The following is a 24,911-nucleotide window of genomic DNA, read 5'->3' as shown; positions in this document are numbered from 1 at the left end:
AAAAAAAAAAAGGACTTTGTGATGCCTATTAGCAAACATTCTTTGAAAAAAATACAATCAGATCTCTATGATTAGCTTTTGAAGATGTATTATATAGGATGAGATAACTGGCTATCATATTTTTAACTGCCAGTTACCTGCAACCACGCAGATCATTTCCCCTTGCTTCTGCTTTCTGTCTAGGCTGCAAACCCACGTGTCATGGACCATATCTCACTGTGACCTCTTGCCCGCACCATAAATCAATGGTAGTTTTGCTGCTGAGCCGCTGTGCTTAGATCAAGCCCTATGTGTATTAATAAATATAAAATCACATAGCAGCTTGGTGCTGTAATCCTGATGGGGCTCTGAGGAGGCTGTCATCAGAAGTGTTGCAGCCTGGTAGCAATTACATCCCGGCACCCACCATTTGTACTTCTGCTCAGCACTGGCTAGTGTAAGACTCTGGTTTGCTTCAACTAATGTAGACTGGGCCTCTTTAATCTCTCCTGGTGATATTTTTACAAGCTGTTTTTTCAGGGGAAGTCATGATACAGGGAGAATACATGATCGGTGTTTCCACAAGGGCTTGATCTTGCAAACTCCTCGCTCAGCAAGACCCTGGGGTACCCAGTGCAGAGTGAGGTCTGGCTGCACTAAACCAGGGATAAAAGGAGCATCTCAGGGAAGACCTGTTTGCTCCCACGTCCCTAAATCTCTCTGAGCAGAGGGGGAGGCTGCAGCAGCACAAGCCCAGGCTGCCAAAGGGCAGAAATCACCACTCTCCCAGCACAACGCTTGCTTCAGACGCAATAACAAATACGATGCCCAAGTCTTAATACATGCTGCAGAAACCAGGTTTCCTGGCTGAGCCATTTACCCATTTCTGAAGATGCAAAGACACAAAACAAATATTATCAGTATGAACATCTCATGAAAGATGGATGAAACCCTCTGTAGGTGTGTTCCCATCCATGCAGGGTGACACGTGGCAGGATGAGGCTCAGGCTGTGCTGCAGCTACGCCAAGTTCACCCACTGCCAAGAAGCCCAGCACAATCACCCAAAAATACCACCCAGAACAGTTTATGATTTGCTTGTGCTCTGCTTTGCCTCTCAGAAGTACTTTGTTTCTGCTGAAAGTATACAAATATATTTAGTAAAACTGACATATCTTATGACTAAAAACTTTGTAACTCTATTTTTGCTATTTGCTTCAGAGAGAGGGCGTGTCTCTGAATCAGTGCAAAGAAGGGACTTTTTATCTATTTGATTCAGAAAATTGTATTTATACATTTCAAAGAGAAATATTTAACAATATTCAAATGGGCTAAAAATATCACTGGAAGTTCTTGCCTATGTTTATAATTTTAAACAAAAATAGCTAAAAAGACTTCCTTAATAAAACCAACAAAATAAGAAAATAAGACAGCTTTGAAGGAAAACTAGACAGAACTGTGGTTCTATTCAGCAACAAAGATACCATCACAAGTTGAAAGAAAGAAAATACCCAGCTTATTTGCAGGTGGGTTTTTTTTTGTTTGTTTGTTTTGTTTTGTTTTTTTTTTTTTTTTTTTTTTTTAATGGAGAAAGGACCTGTCTCCAGCTGTAGACTAGAGAGCTATTTCCAGTCCATCAAAGAGAGAAACTCGGCACAGACCTGGTCAGCCATGCAGTGCATTTCCATTATAATTTTTTTCTGAAAGCAACAAGATTCTGTGAAGCTGCATTTGTTCTGTTTTTTCTTGGGTGAGTGATTTTGCATCAATAACAAGATTCTCAGTAAAATTTATGCACATACTGATTTCTCAGAGTGTTCTGTGTGCTCCCTTCAAAGACAAGAGGTCAACAGTGAAATAGTGGTGCCCATGTGATGGCCACCTGTTCTGGTCAGTAGCAGGTAGAGCTCAGATGAGAGAGAAAAGACATATTAGAGGAACCTGCACAGCTGTATGAGCCAGTAGACAATCTTAAGGATCTTGCCTAACTTGGATCGAGACAGCTGCCATTATTGCTTTAAATGGCAAGATTTGGTTAGGGTGCTTCCATATGCTGTCCGTGATCTTGTCTGAATTTAGCTGCTAGCAGCATCAGTGCTTGATGGAAGATAGCAGCGGTCCTGAGGACTTACATTTCCTCCAGCCAGAGTTACTCATCATGTACAGCTGGAGAAGTGCTCTCCTGGCATATGGGACTGGCATGATGCTACAGCTGAAGTACTGCAGGTGCAGCAGAAGGTCCTGTCAAATCAATATTTTACTTTCATCCAGAGTCTAAGGACATATTCTGACCACTGCTATCTCCATGGCTTCTCCTTATTCTTTTGGGAACAGCAGCACTAGTTTACCACCCTGCATCATCTCCACTTGGGAAACAGCAAGGTGTTGCTGTAGAAAGCGGCCCATTAGCTACACCTCCACAGCCGGGCACAGCTCTGTCGATCCACTGAATTTTCTGTGCACTGGGAAGCCTCAGGAAACTTAAATAACATGAGGGCACCAAACACCGAACCTACTCTCTTTATTTTTTGAGTTAAACTACTTTGCTTTTAGTCTCATCACCCAGTGGGTTGCAGAAGAGGGAAGCAGTGTTGGCAAGTTTTGCCTTGCAGCAGGGTGACAGCATGCGAAAGGCACAGGGAAGCGCTCCAATGCGTGGGCACGCTCCTCGGCAACATCCATTTCCTTCTTCTCGCATCTTAGGGGCCTGGAGCCCTCCTGGGTCTGGACAAGTAGTGAGACTGCATAAGAATAATTTGTTTGTACAGGGACTTGCAAGGAGCGAGAGCACCGGCAGGGTAAACTGCAAGAGAGAGCCAGGAGAGAAGAGTATTTTGTGCATTGAGATGTTTTGGGCTGTGGTTTTGCTTCTCTACCCTTGCAGGATTGAAGATACTGTAACTGTTTGTATCAGCGGAGAAGAAACCATGGCAACAGAAACTTAGTTCGTACTTTAATTTATTGCCATCGAGATATTTGCCAAGTGCCAACTCCCTGGGAAAAATGCATTTTTCATCAGTACACAGAGAAATTAGCATCAGAAGAATTAATGCACTTAATAATTGTCAAGGAACACCGAGAAATGTGCCTGAGACATGAAGACAACTGTGTTTATGAGTCCCTTCCACCTATAGCAAATATCAGCTAACAGGATAAATGCCACTGCAAGTTTGCATCATGATTTGGTGTCATTTTAAATTTAAGTGAAGCAAGGATTTTCTTTATTTAGCTAATGCTGGAAGTGACATAATGAATAAAGGGCACAAGCTCCTGTGTTGCAGATCTTTCAGCCTTAAACCCAGGAGGTGAGGACATTTCCCAAATGGGTCAAGTCATAAGCAAAGGTAGCTATTTTGTACCCAGAGAAGAAAGGTTGTGTAACACAGATGGAACTGGTCGGACCCTTTATGCAAACATCCTTGGGACTCACCCCATCTCCTCCTCCTCCTCAATTTTCCTCCTTCTTCTAAGCAAGGAGCCGCTGAAGCCCACTGGCATTGCTGTGCCAGCACCTCCCAGCCAGGAGAGCTCTCATGAAGCACAGGAGGCTGCTATTTCACAGGTGGCAAAGCAGCAACACAGAAAATTTATGCATGGCTATAAGAGATCCAGGGGTTATTCTGCTGGGCTGAGTGCTCCCAAGCCCACTCTGATGCTCCATTCCCTGGCTTAACTCCAGGGTTATCCTCCTGCTCCCCCACAATCCCAAGAGCACAACTTCTCTGTATTGCTTTGGTATTTCCCCTCCTGCCATATCACAGCCTGCTAATTTGAAGTGACAGAAAACAAGCAGCCAGCTGCCCAGAGCGTCACCAGGTTTTACATCCTTATCTCGAGAGAGGGACAAAAAGAAGTAACTTTTCTCCCCGCCACTAATGTTGAATCACAGCTAATGCACTAAATATACAACACATGGACTTCAAATACAATTAAGAGAAATACAGGTAGCATCCTATGTCTATGAATATTTTTGAAGGAATGCCTAATTCTGCTTTTTTTTTTTAATATACAGCATCACCGACAGATAAAAACACCTACTATCAGACACATATTGCAGAACTGAGTCCTGGGTTTGCTCTCAGGACCTACAGAGACTTTAGGAAATTTGGGTTGTGATGGGCCTGTTCTTCCATCTGAAGCAACAGCTTGTTCATACACGTCTAAAGGACGGTGTTTTCAGACGTCTTCTGACCTGGAGCCAGGCTTCCTCCTCCAAATTATTAGACACCATTTGCTCACACTGAAGGCTGTATTGCCGAAATTCATACTGTGTGTTAGTCTGCAAGCTGGTAACAAACTGACCACTTTATTCAGCCTCATGGTTTTAGCAGGGAACATTATTTAGTACCACATACAAAATGGCATCTTTACCATGAGAAAAATAGCAACTGATTCATTGTTCAGCTGACAGGGGAAATTACCTCCATCACTGGGTGATTCATCTTGATTCATCCCACGGCTGGAATCATGAAGGAATAATTTAAAGTCAGTTCAACATATCAGTAAGCTTTAAACAAACTACAGCCACTGGGCATCGCTATGGGCAGCTTGGGAAGGCCTGTGCTTTGTACACATTGCTGATGGACAGAAGCAAAATGTGAGGCTAGCTCAGCTGCAGAGCAGCGGTACTGCAGAAGCAGAAGTATAGTTATAGAAATGGATGATGTTCCCTCACCCAAGGTTCACTAAGGAAAGCCAGCTCTCAAGGGAGAAGGTAGAAAAAGAAGCAAGCTGGAGAAAAGGAATCAAAATTTTATTGTAGGCAAAGCAAGATCTGTGCAGGGAAAGTGACAAAAATTGAGCTGCTACATGTGCTGATGAGATGAGACAAATAGGACAGGACATGGTAGATCATCCTAAAATAGTGCAAGGCCTAGTGCATGCCTTCTTGCACATAAGCCAAGCAGAGGACAGGTAACAAAAGGAAAAGCATGCAAGCCAGAAGCAAATACAAGGGAAAGGAAGTTAGAAAAGCAGCCATAGAAAGCAGATAATCCAGGACCCAGTAACACTGAAAAATATAAGATAGGGATAACCAAAATGACAGCCAGGAAAATAACTCAATGATCAGAAAGATTCAGGTCCTCTGATGGGATGGGGTAACAGGGGTGACCTTACAGACAAAGAGCAGAGTATTTATCTGCCACAGAGCACCATTTGTTTCAGGATCCTGCTATGGTCTGGACAAAGGGCTGCACGAGACAATAAGACAGTGTATATTGTTCCCATGGCACAGCTTTAGCGTGACCAGAAACATGGGGTTTTATAACACTATTCTAGGACAAGCTAGAAGCCGTGCTGTGGTGCCAAGGGGAACACACGGAGGGCAGCCCTGACGAATGGACCAGATTATTGATTCTCTAAGTGAATGCTCTGAAACACTGTAATTGCTGTCTGGGATGCATTATTGCAATATGAGGGTTTTAATGGAGAGTTAAGAGCAATGCTGACCTTTAAATACCCTACGCATTCTAAGGCCACACTAGATGATTTTACACCAATTATTTATTAGCATTATAAGCAAAAGAGTTATTATCATTCATGAATTCTGTAACAGTCAATTTGTTTCTCTGCCCAGAGCCTTGAAGTGCCTAGTTCACAATTTCTTAGAGATGTAACCATAGGAACTAAGTGGTTGCCAGCATAAACCTTCATAATTAATGATGATAAGCTTTCACCCTATTGAGTGATACTGAAATGTATACAGAGTCGATGAAATACACCTCAAGGGCCATGGGACCCTGAAGGCAGCAGTACATCGACTTACTGTATGTAACACTTACATACTGCCTGAGTGAGTATATTGGCTCAGCCGTGCATTCTTGAAACTCTCCCACAAAGAAGCGTGCTATGAAATGGAAGACCAAGAAGGCAGATTTTCTGCCCTAGAAAACAGAGATCCCTCTGAGCTGTAACAGAGAGCAAAAACAGTGCCCCTGCTCCCTGAGCATCACAGAGGAAAGGGAAATAGCAGTGGAGAGGGGCCACAACCCTGCCAGGGGCAGTGGGAGCAGCAGGGCAGCACCAGGTCCCTTGCCCTGGATTGCTAGGGTAGCTGCAGCACTGAAGGGTCATGCTCTGCCATGCAGTTTGGAGCAGCCCCCAGAGCTGGACCCAACTCCCTTCCCATAGTAGAGTACTCACCTCACAGGAGGTATTTAGCTGTAGATACCTCCTGCAGGACCAAGCACAAAAAGGCAGTCAAATAGCTTCTGTGGGTATCCTTCCCATCCCCCTCACTCTGTTCCCCTCCAAAGAGTTTTTCTTCCTAAGCATCTGGTGCTGAGGATAGACAGCTCCACTGCAGATGATCTTCCTCAAGTGGGTGTGTGGTTTCCAAGCAATAACTTGACTTTTTCTAGGAACATATACAGGGACAAAAACACTCCATCCCAGGAGGTGATAATTTTATATACTTATATACCATGCCATGAAAGAATGCTTTTGCTCTTGCTTGCCTGTAACCAGCAAGGCACAAGACCTTCTTATGGGGAAAATTTTTCAGTAACTCTGCAAATTAGGCTCTCAAACTGCTTTCTTGCAAAGGCCAGTGTAGTCACCAGGAGCAAGGCAGGGGGAAGTCAAAGGGCTGTTGCAGATTGAGCCTGGCACTGTGGGTCCAGAAAGCTCAGCTGTGGATCACCAGATGGCCTTATCAGCCCTGATGACTGCCTGTTTTAACGTGCATTTAAAAATGCAGCCCAACCAAGGTGCACTGTCCACTTGCAAACTGCTTTACAGTTACAGGTAGCAGATCACAATACTCTTTGGGAAAAAGGGGGAGAAACCAACAGGGTTGGGATGCCTGCAGAATTCCCAGTACACTTTGCTTGTGAACAACTGCAGCAGCTCCTACCAAGCACAGCCCAGCACAGTTCAGTGCAAACTGCACAGACCAGCCAAGATGACAAGTGACAGCGGGAGCTGAGAAGCAGTGTGTGCGCACAGACCCGGGGTCCAGCCCTGCTCCCCGGCCGGCGGGGCTGGGAGTGCTGGAGTCTCAAGCTGCAGGCAAGAGGCACAGGAACTTACGGCAGCTGGGATAAAAGGCTCAGCACATCTCAAAGACATCTTCATTTACTGCTTCAAGAGAAACCTCTACAAGGATTAAATGTTCCTTAAAAATCAGAAACAAGATCGAGATGACTCTTCCCACCGCATGTTAGTGTGGAAATCGGAGGCATCCTTGCAAATGGTTTGGGGTTTCACAAGGTGGTTCTATCACAGGAAGATGTAAGAGATTTTCCCATTTTTGAGATTCTTCCTAGAGGGATTCTGTAGAAGATCATCAGTGTGCTCCAGTTTCAGAGATGGAAACTGTTACCTGCCTACAAGGAAGCGGAGAACACGAGGATGGTCACATGGGGCCTGACCAAAAGTGACCAGAGCCTTTATGCTGCTGGGGAAACTGCTTAGGGAGAGAGTGCAGGGCAGTGCAGGCAGCAGGTGAGGGGCTGAGGTGTATCTCCTACTGTGCAGCATACAGGGAGCAAAGGGGCTTCCCGAGCCGATGGGATCAGCCTTGCAAAGGAACATAAATGAGGACTTGCCATTGAAATGTTTTCTGAAGGAAAATATCTGAAGATGGACACAGAAATAGCTTCCTTTCATCTTTGGGGAGTGCTACTACAGAGAAATTAAGTGCTTCAGGAGATAGATAGTATAGTCTGGGTACACTTCTGCTCATAGATATATACATGCTCATCAATTTCTATCTAAGCTGTCTATATAGAGCACCTTGCATTAAAAAGCCCCCATTTTGCTTCTGTAGTGCAGTAATGCTAACAATACAGAAGCACATCTGAGTATTTGACTTCATTAAGTAAGCCACACTGATCCTTTAAGCAGGTTGTTGGTTATCTTGATCATCAGAAACACTCAGAATCCTCTATGTTTAAATGTATCTGTCTTCAATTTGGTATAGATACACAGTCACTGGCAGATAACATTGTCACACAAGTTAATAAGCTCCTGCTGCTAGATAAACACTTAGAGGAAGATTCACATTTGAATTTTTATCCTGTTGGCTTTAATGAGATGCCATCAGCTCAAGTTTGGCCCCATATTTAGATGTCATTAAGAGAAGCTCTATACAACCATAACAACAACAAATGTTCCCAATAATTTTTAGAATAATTTCTACTGGAAATAGGCTTTCTTGCAGACACACATTTCTTTGCAGACTTCATGGAGCATTGCTTTGGCAGATAAGGAACCACATGTACTGAGGATGGGACTGAGGGATTTTGTGGAGTGACCCAGGACTTGGCCACCTCGTAGGGGCCAGGTGCACCCCCAAGCAGAGATGCAGCCTGTGCACACATGGTAGCGATGTCCTCTGTCCAAAGCACTGGTGTTAGTGCATGACATGATCCTGGTGCACAGTGTACAAATCTGGTCACCTAGCCACACGGGCAGGAGAGGTTTGGGCCTGCTGAGAGCCTCCATTTATAGCGGTTTGAGCTCCTTCATGCTCTGGCACACAGGACACTGTCCATTTTTCCCCAACAGTGGCTGCTCCCTGCAGCAACAAAAGGCTCAAACCAGCCAGCGTTACTGTTCTTCCTCTCTTTTTCTGCTTTATATGCTGCTGAATTCCAGTGTGTCCATCCCTTTCTTGGTGACCTCTGAGGGTTCTAACATCTCCAAAACTCATTTTCTCCTTCATATTCCAGCAGGGATAACTTGGAGGAGTAATAATTTGGCCATATGCATATATTTATATCCTATCATATTATACTCTAAACAACTGCCTCTGGGTACAAGAAACCACATTAAAATGTATGCAAAGTAAGTTAATAAATGTCAGCTAGTGGTCCCAAATACAAGCTGTGCTTCTCAGCCCCCAGGCTAGAAATCTGAATAAACTGATGTTCATTGCACTGTGCCCTGAAGGTTAAACTTAACCTTTGTTAGACAAACAAAGGACACTGATATTTTTTCTAAATAAGACGGGTTGATGGCATAAATAACCAAGGCTTAGACCATCTGATACATCTTATGTTAAGGGTTTAGGCAGAGGAAGAGAAGTTATAATATTTCTAGGAGAGGAGAAGCAGACAGGCTGTACAGAATAAATCAATATATCTAGAGGTCAGAGGCATCCACTGAGAGACACCATCACCCTGTTTCCATACTTACTTTCTTTGCAGTTCAGGGTCCATACCTGTTGAAGGGATGATCTCAAAGTCCCCTTGGAGGAACGGCTCCCCTCCAACACCCTGCTTTTGGCGGGTTTCCAGGTCCACTCAGAGCAAGACCCAAGTTTTACTCTTCCACATATCAGAGAATTAGGGCTTGAGATCTGGATGTGAGTAATTTCACCAGAGATAAACCTTGTCAGAAGTACTTTAATCCGTAAGAAGCATTTCAAAAGCCAGACCCATGTCCATGTTGCAAAGACTCCAGCTCAACTTCTGGACTTAGCCCGGAATTAACATTCACCTCTAAAGTCTGGTAGTTTTAGACAATCTCTGCCTAAGTACCCAATCTATTTTATGCATACCTCTCCAAAGTCAAGGCATGTTAGCAGGATGCCGTCTAAATAACAATTTAGACACAAGGTAAGAATGATATAAAGCTTCCAAAGACTGTTTTTCTTATTAGCTCAATATGACGTTTACCTAGAAATTTATGTCCAGCCAGGGCCTCCTTAGATGCAGCATCTGTATCTCTCCTGAGAAGCAAAGATTGGCGTGCACCAAGGTCACATCACTTCTGTGAGCTGCGCACTCAGTGAGATGAGGGCTCCAAAACCTCAATACCTTTGAGAAAAGCAAAAACATCACAACCATAAACTCAGTTCCACCTAGAAAACATATATTTACATAAAAATATGGTCATGTGCAGCTGGTACTCACATTTATATAGCTTGCATAGAAGGCATGATATCTGAGCTCCTCTCTGTGCTTCTCCACACACAAGAGAACTGTTAAAGTAACATACAGAAAAAAGAAGAGAAGCTCTAAGGGCCTGTTGGAGCTCTAGCTGATGGAGGACAGGTTTACAGTCACAAAGAGACTTATAGAAAAATTCTGGAGTGACCTATAGAGAAACCAGTGCCACACTTTCCCATGAATGTAAAAATTGAAGAGACAGTTGGGGAGAATCCTAGCCCCTGTGTGGTTTTCTCCCCTGGAAACAGAAGAACTAAGTATACTGAAAGACCGTTTGCTTCCTCACAGGTTGGTCAGCAGGGTTTCCACTTTTCCTTGGGCTCTTTTTAGTCTTTGCAATACGAAATCAAGGCACATGCTCCTCTTGCTTTTTTTGGCTGAGTATCTGCATTGCTTCATATTTCTCTGGGCTGTGCTGCCTTTTCCTGCCTGTGCTTTTGTTCTGCTCTCTAACCTGTCCTGCATGCCTTTATCTGTGGATTCTTTTTTATCATCTGAAAACTTCTAACCCGTGTACATATCCATCTTTCCAGCTCAGCAATAAATAATGTGAATATGAGCAGTACATGCTCCAGCTGTAAAGTGCTGTGTGTGGTAGGGGCTTCCTCCCACACTTGATTGCTTTAATTTACCCATTTTATTTCTCTTCACATAACTAAGTGAATTCTTTCTCTACCTAGGTCATGCTTGCTAACCTTGGAGATTTTTTTATTTGTGTTTCTTTACAGGATGCTTCAAGTTCTTCTGAATTAGTTCCAAATTTTCTCAAGGTCTACCAAGACATTCTTTTACTCTGTATTTGGCAAAGTGAGATAGGCTGCTTTATTCTGCGTGCCTGAATGCTCTGAAAGTGAGATATAAGAACCTCCTGGAAAACAGAAATGAGTGGTCCAGCCTGGCACAGCCCTGATGGAAGAGGGCTGTGCCCTCCTAATCTGTACCCCATCCTAATCTGAAGGAAGGTGTTAGGGACATTATCCTAGGAGCAAGAGAACAGTGTAGATTTGGAGACTATATGGGCTTAGTTTTAATAGAGAAATGGAATAAAATATATACTGCAGTGCTGCTCACCATAGGGGACCCAGTGGCCAGAGGCTGCCCAACCCTACGAGAGCAAGGATTGCAGAGCCAGGAGAGTCATTAGGACATCTGCTTTCCTTGCTGCTTTACTAAGATGAGTTACACTTCACTAACTAACCCAGAATGACTCTCATGGACCACTGTTGTTCGGCAGAGGCCAATCAACAGGATTTTTTAATGTTTTTCCACGTTGTTTCAAGAAAAATGAATTCAGGTGCAGAGACAATGCCTTGTAAACTGCCTGCAATAAGACTCCTTGTATTAGGAAAGTACAGAACTATGATTGTTGATCATCTAATTAAATTTCAGGCTAAGTTTGCTGTAATTTCAGTTACTGATGTGTTCTGAGTGAATCACAAACATTTTGAAATAAGAGGCTAGTATGACAACTGTGCACAATGATACAGAAAATAAAGGCCTTTTCCATGCCAATTGGAAATAAATCCACAGTTATTTAAATAAATACATGAATTATTTATAGAACTTCTGTAGCAGCAAGATGCTGATGCAGACACTATCATAACAGAGAATATAAAAGCAGAAACTAAATATGTGACTTAACTGCCAATAATCCTGTAACATGTCTAAAGAAATAGTGCCTTGTTTACTATGGCAAACTATTGCCCCAGCAGACAGTGGCCATGAGTTTTTCTATATTATGTTCACGCAATCAGCTAGACTACATTAATATCCTCATACTATATATTTTAGTCCTAAAGTTGAAACTTTGTTAATGTTATTATACAGAGAAAATAGCTGTTGAATACATCCAGCCAGATGTGCTCATTTCCGTCATAAGCTTTACAAGAGTTTTAATGCCTCCCACTGAAAAGTCAGCATTTTGCAAGATTAAAAAAAAAAAAGTTGAAAACAATTAAAAAATACAACTTTAATAAACTTCTTCCATGGGAACAGTCTTCTACAGTGAGGGCAATTATGCCTTTTAAAGCAAAGCTTCCACTGTTCTGTTGCGAGTTGCACTTAAATGGGGACTGAACTCATCATCTCGTCATTTAAACATCTGTAAATAGTCTAAAAGCAGGACACTAGATCTGGATAATAAATCTCTGCAAAAATGTTCACTGATATTTTGTGCAAATTAGAGCTAACTCCATGACAGCATCATAACTCTCTGCTCCTCACAAATGATCTGGAACGGTAGATATTTCTGCTAAACAGTGGCATTTTGGCTGCCTTGAGTGAAAGTTGAGGGAAAATGGCTGATGCAAGGTGTAACTACAAATTGGTTAAAATCAGTAACTGGGCCTTGGTAGATTCAAAACAGAATCTGTGGAAAAGTGTGTGAACCACACCACCTTGCTTCAGCGACCCACTGCTAAGGTTGTATTACTTCAATTATATCCTGCCATGCAGCTATTAATAAAAGAAATGAAATGATAACCTAGAGATGTTACACTTGCTGCATGTGTGGCATTAATGATGGTTTCATCCCATCTCATCCCATCTGTAACAGGGCATAACTTAAATAATATCCTTTTAAAACACAACTGGACTCTCTACTTTTAAGAGAGGGAATCAGCCCACTGGTGCTTACGTAAAGGCAGAGCTGCCGCACAGAAGCACAGCAGATAAACACAATTTCCAGAGGATCTCTTAATTGACTGCACTTGTGGAAGATGCATCAAAATGTCCCAAAATGAGCACGTAGTTGCTTTTTTAATTTGCTGACGGTTTGCCCCCAGGTAAACCTCTAGCACACTAATAGTTTTTTCTTGGCCAACATAACCATTATAGATTTAGTATCTTTCTTTGCTAAATAAAAGGAACATTTACAATAGCTGCTGGCTAGAAAATTAACCAAGTGAACTCTTCAATTTGTCTGTCCCTGTCTGTCTCCCTCATTAATTTTTTATGGAAATCAAAGACTAATTCTGTCTCTCTGCTTGTAATCACATTCAAAACATGCTCATGACTCAGTAATCTGCTTATGAACATTGACGTTCTTTGCAGTAACTCTGCAGACACCCACATTTGGGGCGGTCTGAATGCTCACACAGCTTGCAGTTGCCAACACAATTTTTTTTCCTTGCTGTTTTTGTCGTCTTAGACTTTCCCCTCCATTATAAAAGCTAACGGGATGAACAGGAAACCCATCAAGCCAAAGTTAGAAGTCATAAGAAGCTATTCACCACCCTGCAAAACCCTGGTAAGCAATTTCTGATGGCTTTATTCAAAAAGTGAAATTGCTGCTGGTGCCTCATCAAAACAAGCCCAGCCTGAAAGGCCAGATGTGAAATCCCACACTTATTATCTCAATGCAAGGGAAGTCGGATCCAAATTTGATATTTTGGCTTGAGCAAATGCAAATAGCACAGTTCCTCTGCATACAGAACATTCTGTGGATGAAGTTTTATTTTAAAATTAAACTAGTTGCCAAGATGTTAACTTTCTGAGCTGTGTTCAGCATCATAATTATCTGTTTCAGCCAGTAATCGCTTGCCTTCGTACAGCGGGGAGATCTAGTTATTATTCCTCATTCTGCCCCAGTCAAAAGGCCTCTGGGGAGGAACTGTGAGCAGGTATCCATGTCACCTTCCCACCAGCTACTGGAATAAAAAGTGGCCAAGGTGAATTCACATTTAATGGCAATACCATAATTTGTGTGCTCCTTGATGAGAAGAGACAAAAGGCAGTGAGGAACAAAGGACAAGGAACCGCTCCGTAGGAGCACAAGGTACACAGCTGGGCTCATCATTGTTATCCTTTTAGCTTCATTTTGATGGCTTAGCAACACAGCTAATTTTACCTAAGAGAGAAATGGTGAAGCAAATAGATAATACTTCTCTATTAAGCAAATGTACTTTTATTTATAGCCAGACTTTGGATCACAAAAATAAAAGAGAGGAGCACAGAGCTTTTTTTCTATTTTTGTGTATAATCAGTATAAATGCTTTTCCACATTCAAAATATGCACAAAAATCAACTATCTTGCAGCATGCGAATTTTTTTCTGACTTTGTGGACAGCACAAAGACACTGGTTGGAGAGTTTGTAGCAAAATAATTTGAACGTTTCTACTTAAAACCTTGCTCTGTACACAACAAACATGCATGTATGTATTGCACAGAGTTCTGGTAATGTATTCTAATGTTCCCTCATGCTTCCTGCAATCATAGTCCCCAGAGCATAATATTTTGGAAGAAGCTAATTTGTCATATCATCTAAAGAAAACAAGCACAGTCTTCCCAGCTCCGCTCACAGAACAACACATAAAAACAGAAAGGATTTCTTTATTCCTAAAGAATGAGCCATGAGTTGCCTAAAAATAAGCTTTGAGAAGCACATAAAAATAAACACCGCAAATATGAATGAGAGAGAATTCTAAATGAGACATTTATTAGATCCAGGAAGGCAAAGGAATAACTCAGCAACATGTGCCTTCTTTTCAAAACTAATTCTGTTTGATTTGACATGTTCGTTTTTGTGTGTTGATGGCTCGCAGGGATTTGCTGAAGAGATGTGGTCATGGGGATGTGCAAGTGGGTCAGAATGACATGTTTCTGCAAGCTGAATCACATCATTTTTTTAACAATTACCTCCTGGAGAAAGTGTAAGGACAAAAACATGCCACTGCCAGCTAAGCAAAACCCCTCCTGAAAGTTCTTGTGCAGAACGTACTGTACTTCTGCTTATTTGCCCCGGTTTTTTGTTTTATTTTGCCAGCTACAGTATTTCCATATTAATGCAGTGCATGCTCATTTTAGGCTTTAAAACTGGGTCAACATACACAGAAAATTCACACCAACACCAAACTGCAGATCCTGAGCACAGATAAGCAGAGTTGTCAAAATATTCTCATCACCAAGTAAATTTGTGCTTAGAGCAAAACCAACAGCCTGGAAAACACAAGTGCCCTGCAAGCTATCAATTAGCCCTTACATCAGGATAAACTTGTGTCAAGAGGAAATTACTTCCATTTTACGTGAAGAAATTCAGCGCCGCTCTGACTTACAGAAAAGGACAGCTTAGGAAAGACTCCCCTTGCCCAAAGAAGGTGTATTCTTGCTGTGGTCTTTGATAAGATCCTATATGGGAGCTCCTATAACCTCAGTGGGGTACAATTTAATCTGAGCATCTTTAGAGATTTCAAAGATTTCCCATTTGTCATCAAGATGAAACAAAAATGCTTTCAGGAGAGACTCTCACAAAACCCACAAAGCCTCCCCAAAGCAACCCAGAGCTTCATGACTGAGGCAGCAGTTTGGTTGCTGGACTTCCCACACAAACCCCAGGTCCAAGTCAGAGGTAGTGGGGTGATGAAGCAGTTCTCCCAGCCCTTGTGCAATTACCTGTCCAAGGCTATCTGCAATTTAGGGGAAAATACTGTTTTTCAGGGAATGGGTATTTTACGAACAAAATCGATCTCCAAACATCATACTGCATAAGGTGCTTGTAGCATCTTTAGATGAACCAGCAATTGCACCTCATTCCAGTGTGCCTGACGGGCTGTGTGGCAGCTGGGTACAACGTCAGGGCTGCAGGCTCACGGGGATTTCTGAAAGTACAGAGGGGTTGCTGCTCATACTGCCCACGCTCTTCTGGACCTTTCAGTTACAGCAGGAAAATTTCATTTGCCATCTATTGTTAATCTCGGCAACCCTGCCTGCGAATCCGGTACCATAACCAGGGTCCCACTGTTCTTGGAAATGTGAATGACATGTAGGAAACCAAAGAGCAGCTGTATGGAAACCTCAGCATTGGGTGCAGTATGAACTCTGGTCTTTCTGGGGTCATCCAGATGAGAGCACCCAACACAAACTGTTCCAGTCCACCCTGAAGTCCATCGCTTTCAGCAAGGGTCACTGCTCCAGAGCGCACTCTTCACCAGGAACATATGCCACGTTAACAAAAGGTCTGCAATGCCAGTGAAACCTATAGATTAACTGTTTTTCAGTGAAACCAGTTCTCCACAACAACCTGGATGTCACCACCTTCCTACAAACTCTCTAGAGAGCTCCCTCCTTCCCCTGCTGGTCTCTCCTCGCTTTCAGCCTTCTAGGCCCATGAGCCCTTTGCTTCAGAATAACAAGATGAATCAAAAATATGGAGACATTACTAAAGCTGCAGGAAGAATGCAACATTTTTAAAGTTTCTTTCATTTGCAGTGGCTCAAATTGGGCTTTCTGTCTTTTTTAAGCTTCTCTTACTGCCTCTGATTAAAGAATTCATTTTATTTGAGTAACACATGTAGAGATGCATTCCACAAAACTGTGTCTGAACTACGTTTTTTTTCATTAATTTTAACAAAATTGACATCTGTTGGTTTTCCTGATCTTTGGAATGGATCTAAGATAAGAAAATATTCAGAGCACTGTTATCCCAGGCTATGCTTATCAGCCATGATTCTCAGCTCCATATCAGAGTCAGGTGGTAATAAGCAGGTGACCTCTTCCCTTCCTGTAGATATTCACACAGGCCTGTATGGGTGGTAATGAAGTCTACTTAAACCACATGAATCTAACAGTGGATGGTTTGGATGCAAAGATGAAACCTTTGAACTGAAGGGTAGGTGGAAATGTATTAAAGGCTATTTCTTTACCTCCAGTTATGGGAGGTGTATTCTTAACTACTGCAAGATATGCTGAGATGGAGAAAAGCATCTTGCTCGTGAGTCAAAACATGGCACTACAAGATAAAAGGCAGAAGTGTTGGCTCCATAGAATGCAATAGAAAAATTCCCATAGACATGGGCGAAGCCAGGGCTTCCTCCCAAAACATTGGCCATATCTCTGCCTTCCTGTGCTGACATTTTCCTGCTCTAGAGCCACTTTTTCCTCTTCTTTTACATGACATCCTCCTAACTTAATCCTTCCTCCATTTATGATGTCCTTTATGACATCTCGTTTAAAGGTACCGCCTTGCCCCAGCACATCTTTGTCTGTTTCTCTTTCTTTTTCCCTTTTCTTTTTGCATCATTTTTGAGGCCACTGAAAAAGAAAATGAACATTTGCCATCCCTGGAGGTATTTAAAAGACATGTAGATGCGGCCCTTCAGAGCAGGGTTTAAGTAGCATGGTAATGTTGGGTGAACCATTGGACTTGATGATCCTAGAGGTCTTTTCCAACCTTAATAATTCTATGATTCTATGATTTACAGTGCTGTGTCTTCCCAGCTGAATGAGGCAAAAGAAATCAAAACCGACCTCCCTTTTCCCAACCAAGAACATTTCAAGGCTTTTGGTCCTATGAGGAGGCTGATCTCACAGACCTGAAATTTGCTCAGATGTATTTTCCCACACTAGTCGTAATTTAGTGTCATTGGCTGCACGTGGATCCCAGTCCCAGTCCCGCCTGTCTAGTCTCCGAATAATACTGCAATACATTGCTGGTTGAATGCCACAGGGGCACCTCTGTCTTAGACTCCAACAGGATTTAATGAACAGGGAAATATCCTTTTTGAAACACAGGATGGTTTTCAGGCTACTGAATGGGGTAAATGTAAATTGAATGCTCAAGATCAGTTGATTTTAAAAAAAAAAAGTGTAATGGATAAACTAATTTCTAACAAGATATATTTTCTAACAAGACATATTCCCCCTCCAATTTCAGTACTGCCAATATAGTGCTATAGTGCTACATCTATTAGTATGACACACAGGATGGATGGGTCAGAAGAGTTCAGTCTTAAATTTGTAGGAAAAATGATGTTGTATGTATTTTCCAGTTCTTGTCTGTGTTAAACTCTCCATCTTGAGACATGCAACATTTACCAGCTTACATATTTGACATTTCCTGCAGTCCTTGTTTTGACTGAATGCCCATTCTCTTTCTGCTTTGGACTATTTCAGAGCCTGTTAACAAGGGAAAATAGAAATGGCCAGGAAAATAAATTACCTTTTGAAAAAGATCACAGTAGTGCAGACATGTTTCTGAGTAACAGGACTGAGAAAGGAGATAGCAATTGCAAACATATGTTTAAAAGTACCTGGACAAAGTGACTTGGCATTACAAATTGGCTTTGTGTTTATTCAAAGGCATCGGTTTGTCTTGTGTTAATAGTTAACAATTGATTCAAGTAGTAGTTAATAATAATCAATAACAGTTAATAGTTAATTCAATTTTTAAATAGTATTATTTATATTATTTAAAATTATTATTTCATACAAATATTAAATAATGAAAATCAATAATAGTTACTAGTTAATTCAAGTCACCTATTTAATGTTTAAGGGACCTGTGTAAAAGAGAACTTGTTTTCAAGACTACAACATCAATGAGCTATTGCAACATCATGGTATTCCCAGAGAATATTTTGCACCAGAACTAGAAAATTGCTTTACCAGAAATTCATTACAAAGATTCAAAAGTCCTCCTAACTCACAGGCTGTACCAGGCTATCAACTGCTATCAACCCCTTCCATTAATATCAGCGAGGATTACAGCTTCAAATTGCTCCTGAATTGTTCACTGCTAGAAATAATGACCCTTCTGCTGGTGGCACTGCGAAGCTCTCCCAGACCAGTGGCATGACATAAAATCGAGTCCTGCGGTCTTTGTGCAGGAGTGTGTGCACTGGGGACGAGGGCTGACAAACACCTCCCATGAGCTGGCCCCTAACCATTGTTGATACCTAGGGCTTGCGATACACCAAGGTCTATATTTTAGAGGAATGTTGGCCAGGTGATGCAATCCTGACACCTGTATTATAGCATTGTGTTGTGTCTTTGTCAGAGCTTTGTCATGCATAGAGACAAGGCTTGCTTGCAAAACACCCCCTCCTGACAAGGGGCATGCTCTGTTCAAAGCAGCTGGGGCTGCACAGCTCTACTGCAGAAAGTTTCCACACTATCTGAGAGCAGGTGCTTTTGTAGCTGCCCAAAAGGGTGATTTTAAAACATTAAAAGTTAATTCCTGACTTTACAGTGTTACCGAACAAAACGAGGGTGCAGCCCTCTCTGGCGCAATGATCAACACAGCACTAACCTGATTTTTAAGGAAACATTCAGCATTTGTCTTCTCTTGTCATATGAGAAGGAAATCAGATGGGCCATTCATGGCCTTTACAGCTGTTAGTGATGAGCTTGGCAGGATAATCCTGACCGAGTCCTCTCTCCCTTAATCCCAGGGCAGACTGGTGTGTCTGTGTTCCAGCCAACCCTCCCCACCTGCCCTGGCACAGGGGGCAGAGGGGTCTCAGGTGATGAGCTTCCTTCCTCACCTCCTCTGCAAATTCCTGCTGGGTGAAAACCACCTCTGTAGACTGCCTCCCTGCCCCAAGTGCTCAGGGCAGACTCCTGCTCTTGTACACAGCTCTGCAACAAAAAAAATAAACGGAGAGAGAGAAACTGCCTCTTGCCGAAGAAAAAATTTACAAGAAGGAAGAGATTAATGTGGAACAGCTGTGCTACAGATTTTATGAATAATTTGCTGAAAATAAACTTTAATGGCAAATTAAGAACAGAGATTAGCTCTGCAGTTCTGTGTTCTCAGTGGGTAACATGCTTGCACAAAAGTACTCAACAAAACTTGGCACCATGAGCAGCTTGACTGTCAGCATCTCCCCGGCAGCCAGGCAGCGATGGCCTGCCGGGGCTGCTGCCTGCTGGGCCGTGGGCAGGCGGCTGGCACGGAGCTGCTTTCCCACAGCCTGCTCGGCTCTGGGCAGGCTTTTGCTTTTGGGAGCTCTAAATGCAGTGAGGTCATTCAGGAATAAAAAGGAGACGATGGCCAAGTGGATCAGCTCGGCTGCTCCTCTCCCTGCTGCATCACTCCCTGGAGGTGATATGGTTTTGGGCAGTGGCTGGATGCTATCATTGCCCCTGGCAGATTAGCCACTGACTCTGCCCGTTTCAGCCTTCGCTCTCCTGGATGGAACTATTTTCCCCTGTTACATTCAGGAGGGCATCACCAGTTCAGAGCCTCAGATGAACCTACACCAGGCCTTTCAGGTCTCCCCACCAATTTTGGTTCCCTCCCCAGGTGCCACAGGTTGCCGATGACTAGCGGGTGGTGAGCACTCCGCTGGCCTATTTGAATGCATTTTATGAGCTCACCAAGAACTCAAATTCTTCAGTTTGTGCCCCTTAAATGCTCAGCAGCACAAACTGCCCCCATTCTCCCTCCTGCTTTCCACTCCTACCTCAGGCCTTTAGCCCCTTCCCCAGGAGCAGGGCACTGCGGAGGTGGGTTCAGTGGTGTGACAGCCTCTTCCCATAAGCAGCGGGATGCAATGTAAGGCACACCCTGCCTGGCCTATGCCATCTCTGCTACCTCCAGCAATGCCCATTTCTAGGATCGCGCCTGGATCAATTTGTCCAGCAAACACCTTCCTGTTGGAGCCCACAATTTTGCATACAGCACTCTCGATGCAGAGCAGGTCAGCTCCCTGTCCTGCTACCCCATGCCCAGGGCCAGAGAACAGGGAGGTGCCTCCCCCGAGCAGCACTGGGGCTCTGGTCCCTGGCTGGAAGGCAGGTGGAGGCTCTCCTTGTGGAAGGGAGGTTTCAGTGCTGCATACTGTGATCTGTGAATTAAACTCCATCAGTTTCTTCCATAACAGCTGGCCTCTGACAGGGAGAGGGATGAAAACACCGAGCCATTCCTCCTCCTCTGAAAGGATAAAGGCCAATAAAAAATGGATATTGGCAGGCTGGCATGAATTATCAATGGGCTGATGTTCTGAAATGTCCCAGCTTTGCCAACATGCCTGACTGCTTCGTGGCCATTGAATAACATGACCCCAAACGCAACAGAAACCACTTGTGTCTGCAGAAATGAAGGCAATTCATTTTGTGGTTCATTCAGCCAGCTCTGATCACCACTTCTGCTTCAGTTCAGAAAAGGCATTAATCTGCCTAATTTTTCTCCCTGTAATTCAGATCTGACAATCTCCATTTACTAAACATGATTAATAAATTAATTAATTGCACAATATCCTTTCCTGACACTAGTTCAGAGCATGTAACCTGGAAATAAGTCACTAGGAATCTCTATACATGGAAGATGAATTATGGATCATTCAGGATATTTTCAAGCTCAGTACCGGGGAGGATTGAAAGGCTGTTTAACCTTGTCCAGTCCAATTCTTCCTCATCTTACACCCTCAGCAGCCGTCAGCGATCACTGGAGTTGCACAGCCAGGCATGAAGGCCTGTTTAGATGGATGTATTTCATCTGGCAGAAAAGTTTTCCCCTGTATTGCTTCATGCTTTTCTGAATTGTGTCCTTACTCCAACAAGCACAAGAAGCCTTCTCCTTTTTGAAACAATAATATCCAGCCAGGAAGTAAAACAAAAATGTTTCCTCTTCAGTACTAAATTTTTGTCACTTTTTATATTTGCTTGCTGTTTGAAAAAGAAAACTTGAAGAATTACATAACATATAACAGAAGAGATCATCACTGGCAAGAGGCAGTGGTGGAAGGTTCCCAGCTCACAAGGAAATGATACTGGCTCCTTTACTAACCCACACAGGCACATGGGGCAGGTTGCGGTTGTGATAGACCCTGATTAATGGGATATTGTTCCTTAAGCCAACGAATCACTCATCAGGAAACATGAAGCACGTCCAGTTCCTTCTGAACTGGAGGACGTTTACTAGCTGCTCAGTAAGCTTTATTACAGTATCTCCTACAAGTTTTATGCATGCAATCAAAGTGTCTACATCAAGTTCTGCACATTTTAAACACCTCCATAAAACAATGTAATAGCCTTCACAAAAAAAAAGTTAATAAAGGCCAATACTAATCAAGTTTTACATCAGACACAAATATTAACCATATGCGAATTGCACTGATAAATCTGAAAGGAGCAGGCGGCATCCAGCCCTTTGCACAGTCACGGGAGATACCAAGACCAGAGACAGCATCAGGATACTCTGGCTGCCAGTCCTGCAAGACAAGACACGTGTCTCGCATGGGAAACTAATGCAAAGGTGTTCATAGACCCCTCTTTAGAAATGAAAGGAGCAAAGCAGTAATTCAAATGTCAATTTTTATGACTTCAACAGCCAAACAAATGCCCTTTCCCAGGATTGGTTAAAACTCCTCTAATAGTACACAATTAGGAAAGGCATTTAATAAATCAATGCCACCCCCCGCGTGCCTCAGGCTGGCTGGCACCTCTGTGCAGGTCCTTGCAAGCTGCCTTGCTGAGGGACGGAGCTGTGAGTGGTCAGGGAACACAGAAAGGACTGTCACGGCGAGGAGAGCATAGCAGGCACAGCAGCTCTCTGCAGCACTGCCTCTGGCATATTGCATGCTGCTGCCGAACAGCCCCTCTCACCCCAAGCCCACGCGACCGATCGCTCGCTGGTGGGAAAGCCCAGCAGCTGGTCCCTTTTCTTAAAGCCAGAGTGACTGTATAAAGATGTACAGGTAATGCCACAGCTCCTCCACAGAAAAAGGTTTGATATATCACTGTATTTGCTGGCTGGCTGCCACTACCCAGCGCAGGACCTGTACTCTCATGTCTTCATGCCTTTGATACACTGTGCATCTAACAGCAACATTTGGCCGTTTCTCGTTGCACTGCGCTACAAGCTCATCAACAGAGTAACAGGACCGTTTTCTTTTGTAAGTATTGTTAAAGTGAATGGAAGAAAAATCCTGTCATTGCATTATTATCCCCTTCGTCATCCCTGCTCCTCCTCCCATGCTCCAAGGATGCAGGCATCCCACAGAGGAGGTGTTTGAGACAGAGTTTACCTTCAGCACGTTGCCGTGACCAGGGCTGTGAGGCCCTGGCCTCTCAGTCCAGTGCTGAAACCACAAGAGGGTTAAGTTTCAACAGCAGGAGCATCATCACATCAGACCACAGATCAGATTTAACCTGCTTTATCTATGTATTCACAGCCATGCCACGGGGGGCATGCTACCCATTTCACAGAGCCACCAAGGAACATCCCAGGGCCAAGCTGCTTTGTCCACATTAGAAGAGAACATTTCACATGCATTTCTGCTCCTTCTGCATGTTGCCATGTGCAAATGGGCAGGAGCCCATAGGACTTACATAGTTAGAGCAAAGCACACGAGGCATTGTCTCTCCTTCCTCTGCACCCAGAGGGAACCACCCACCCCCCTCCCCTCCCATCCCACCCCGTGGTGAGGACACCAAAAGCAGTTTCTGTCTCTATGCCTTTGGCGGTATCAGCAGATCTATGCAGCTCAATGCTGGCAGCTTGAACTCAGGTCGGGACTGCAGAAGCAACCCAGTAGCATCAAGCCTCTGTTTTAGATAAACAGTTTCTCAGCCTGCCTATAATTCCAGCCTTTGCCCCACTTAAAGCTGAGCGAGAGGTGACGCTTTGGAGTCACAGACTGGAGAGCAGTGTTTCCAGAGGCTGCAGCGCCTGCGAACGCAGCACAGCCACAACTGATTTTCCTTAGGGGACCTTCTGTGCTGCTAGTCTGGTCCTATAATTACATTTCAGAACAAAGTTGCCTGTCAAGATTAAGTCTTCTTTCCTGATGATTCTGATTTTCTCTTCCTTTCATATTGCAAAATAATACAATAGGATGAGAGCACCCTTTTTTCCCCCCAGATCTTTTTTTTTTCACCTAGGCTGCATAATTTTAACCTCCAAACTAGGTCAGCTCAGAGAGGGAGCATTTAATTTAATCTGTTACAGTGATTAACAAAGCTGTTTTGTTGTTAAAGATTAAATGTGAAGGGTTTACCAAAATATCAACCACTTGGTGTAAACTGTTCCTAGATGGTGCTAAGGAAAAGCAGCCAGGATGCAGAGGCTGAGATTAAGAAGACCCTAGAAAAGACCCTGACAGAAGCCCATCAGTCTGAAGCTCTGACATTTCAGGCATCTTATCACTCCCTGGGATTTGAAACGATGTTATCCCATCCGTTAACAAATGCAGTACATTCCACAGCGCACGTAATCCTAATGCACAACATCGGTGATGGGTCAAGGGTGAGGGAAGCCTTGTAGACTCCAAGATTAAATGCAGTGGGTCTCATATCTTCTGTTGTTAACTTACTTCTTTTTAAAAATACTCAGGAAATGTAGCACCCAGCCCTTTAACATAAGTAAAATTGGAAACAAAACCCTCTTCTCCCTCCCCCTCTTCCTGGTACTTGTGTTACCTGAAGATACAACCTGCAGGGTGAGCGGTTTTGGGGATGCTAGTGAACAAGCCCTGGCATCTTTATTTTGGCTATAGAGCAATAAACCTCAAGTGTAAGACCACTGGCTGGAGACATTTAAGCCGGCTCGCTGTCCTGGCCGGGGCAGGAGGCTGTCCATCAGAGGGGCCCCGCTCACCGCTGTAATTTTATTTTGGCATTGCTTCTTTTTGGTTTGGCAGTCCTTGCTTTGTGGGCTTTTGTAGTTTTTTTCTTAAAAAGAATCATTGCCTGTCCCGTCTGTGGCCCTGAAGGGTCAGGTGCAGTCTCAGCTGGACGGCGCCTCTGCTTGCAGCCCTGCTCCCCACCGGGACCCTGTGGGCCTGGGGAGGCTGCCTGGACAAGGGCACGCACCTGCTGTCTGCATCCTTGATTGAGTTATGGTAGCGGAGAAGCATTTTATTACCCTTTAGTTATCTTCATTAAGGCTCTCAGCAAGGGAAATAAGCATTCTTATGAAAAGCTTCACTATTGTGCCTAAGTCAGGAAAACACTTGTTGCAGCAGACTCTTGTAGGTGTCTGTCCATGCTGCAGCCTCGGGTCAGGTGTGGTATTTGCTGCCTTGTCTCACTTGCTCTTCTGGCTCTCCTCATTGCCTCAGCATGTCTGAAATGCTGGAACAAGTATGCTGAGAAAAGCCTGCAGCTCAGTCTACCTTCCTGCGAAACACACGCCTCCATCAACTTCAATGGGAAAAGGAGCTGACCTTTAAGTCTTGTGTTGCATTAGGCTTGGAATAACCCAGAGCTCTTTCTGTACAATGATTTCCAAGTATATTAAACATATAAAACAATTCACAGAGTTTTTCTGTTAGTTCACTGCCTTTTTATTTCCCCAAACTCCTGGCAAATAATCTCCTCC

At 43.5% G+C, this 24,911-nt stretch overlaps 1 long non-coding RNA gene across 2 annotated transcripts; it reads right to left on the bottom strand.

The window, feature by feature from the left end:
• Window positions 1-1,291: 1,291 nt before the first annotated feature.
• On the bottom strand, window positions 1,292-17,941 carry LOC142063282 (uncharacterized). Of its 2 annotated transcripts, XR_012662722.1 has the most exons (6): window positions 17,808-17,941; window positions 9,838-9,905; window positions 9,601-9,741; window positions 9,119-9,281; window positions 4,399-4,436; window positions 1,292-4,224 (listed from the first exon to the last, which is right to left on the bottom strand). It is a non-coding gene; the product is annotated as an uncharacterized LOC142063282 (long non-coding RNA). The 2 variants fall into 2 exon arrangements; XR_012662721.1 differs by having other exon boundaries at window positions 1,292-4,436.
• Window positions 17,942-24,911: the final 6,970 nt, after the last annotated feature.

Source organism: Phalacrocorax aristotelis, chromosome 11 (genome assembly GCF_949628215.1).
Source record: "Phalacrocorax aristotelis chromosome 11, bGulAri2.1, whole genome shotgun sequence".
NCBI lineage: Eukaryota > Metazoa > Chordata > Aves > Suliformes > Phalacrocoracidae > Phalacrocorax > Phalacrocorax aristotelis.
The sequence above is the reverse complement of the archived record's forward strand: the minus strand, read 5'-3'. Positions and strand labels throughout refer to the sequence as shown.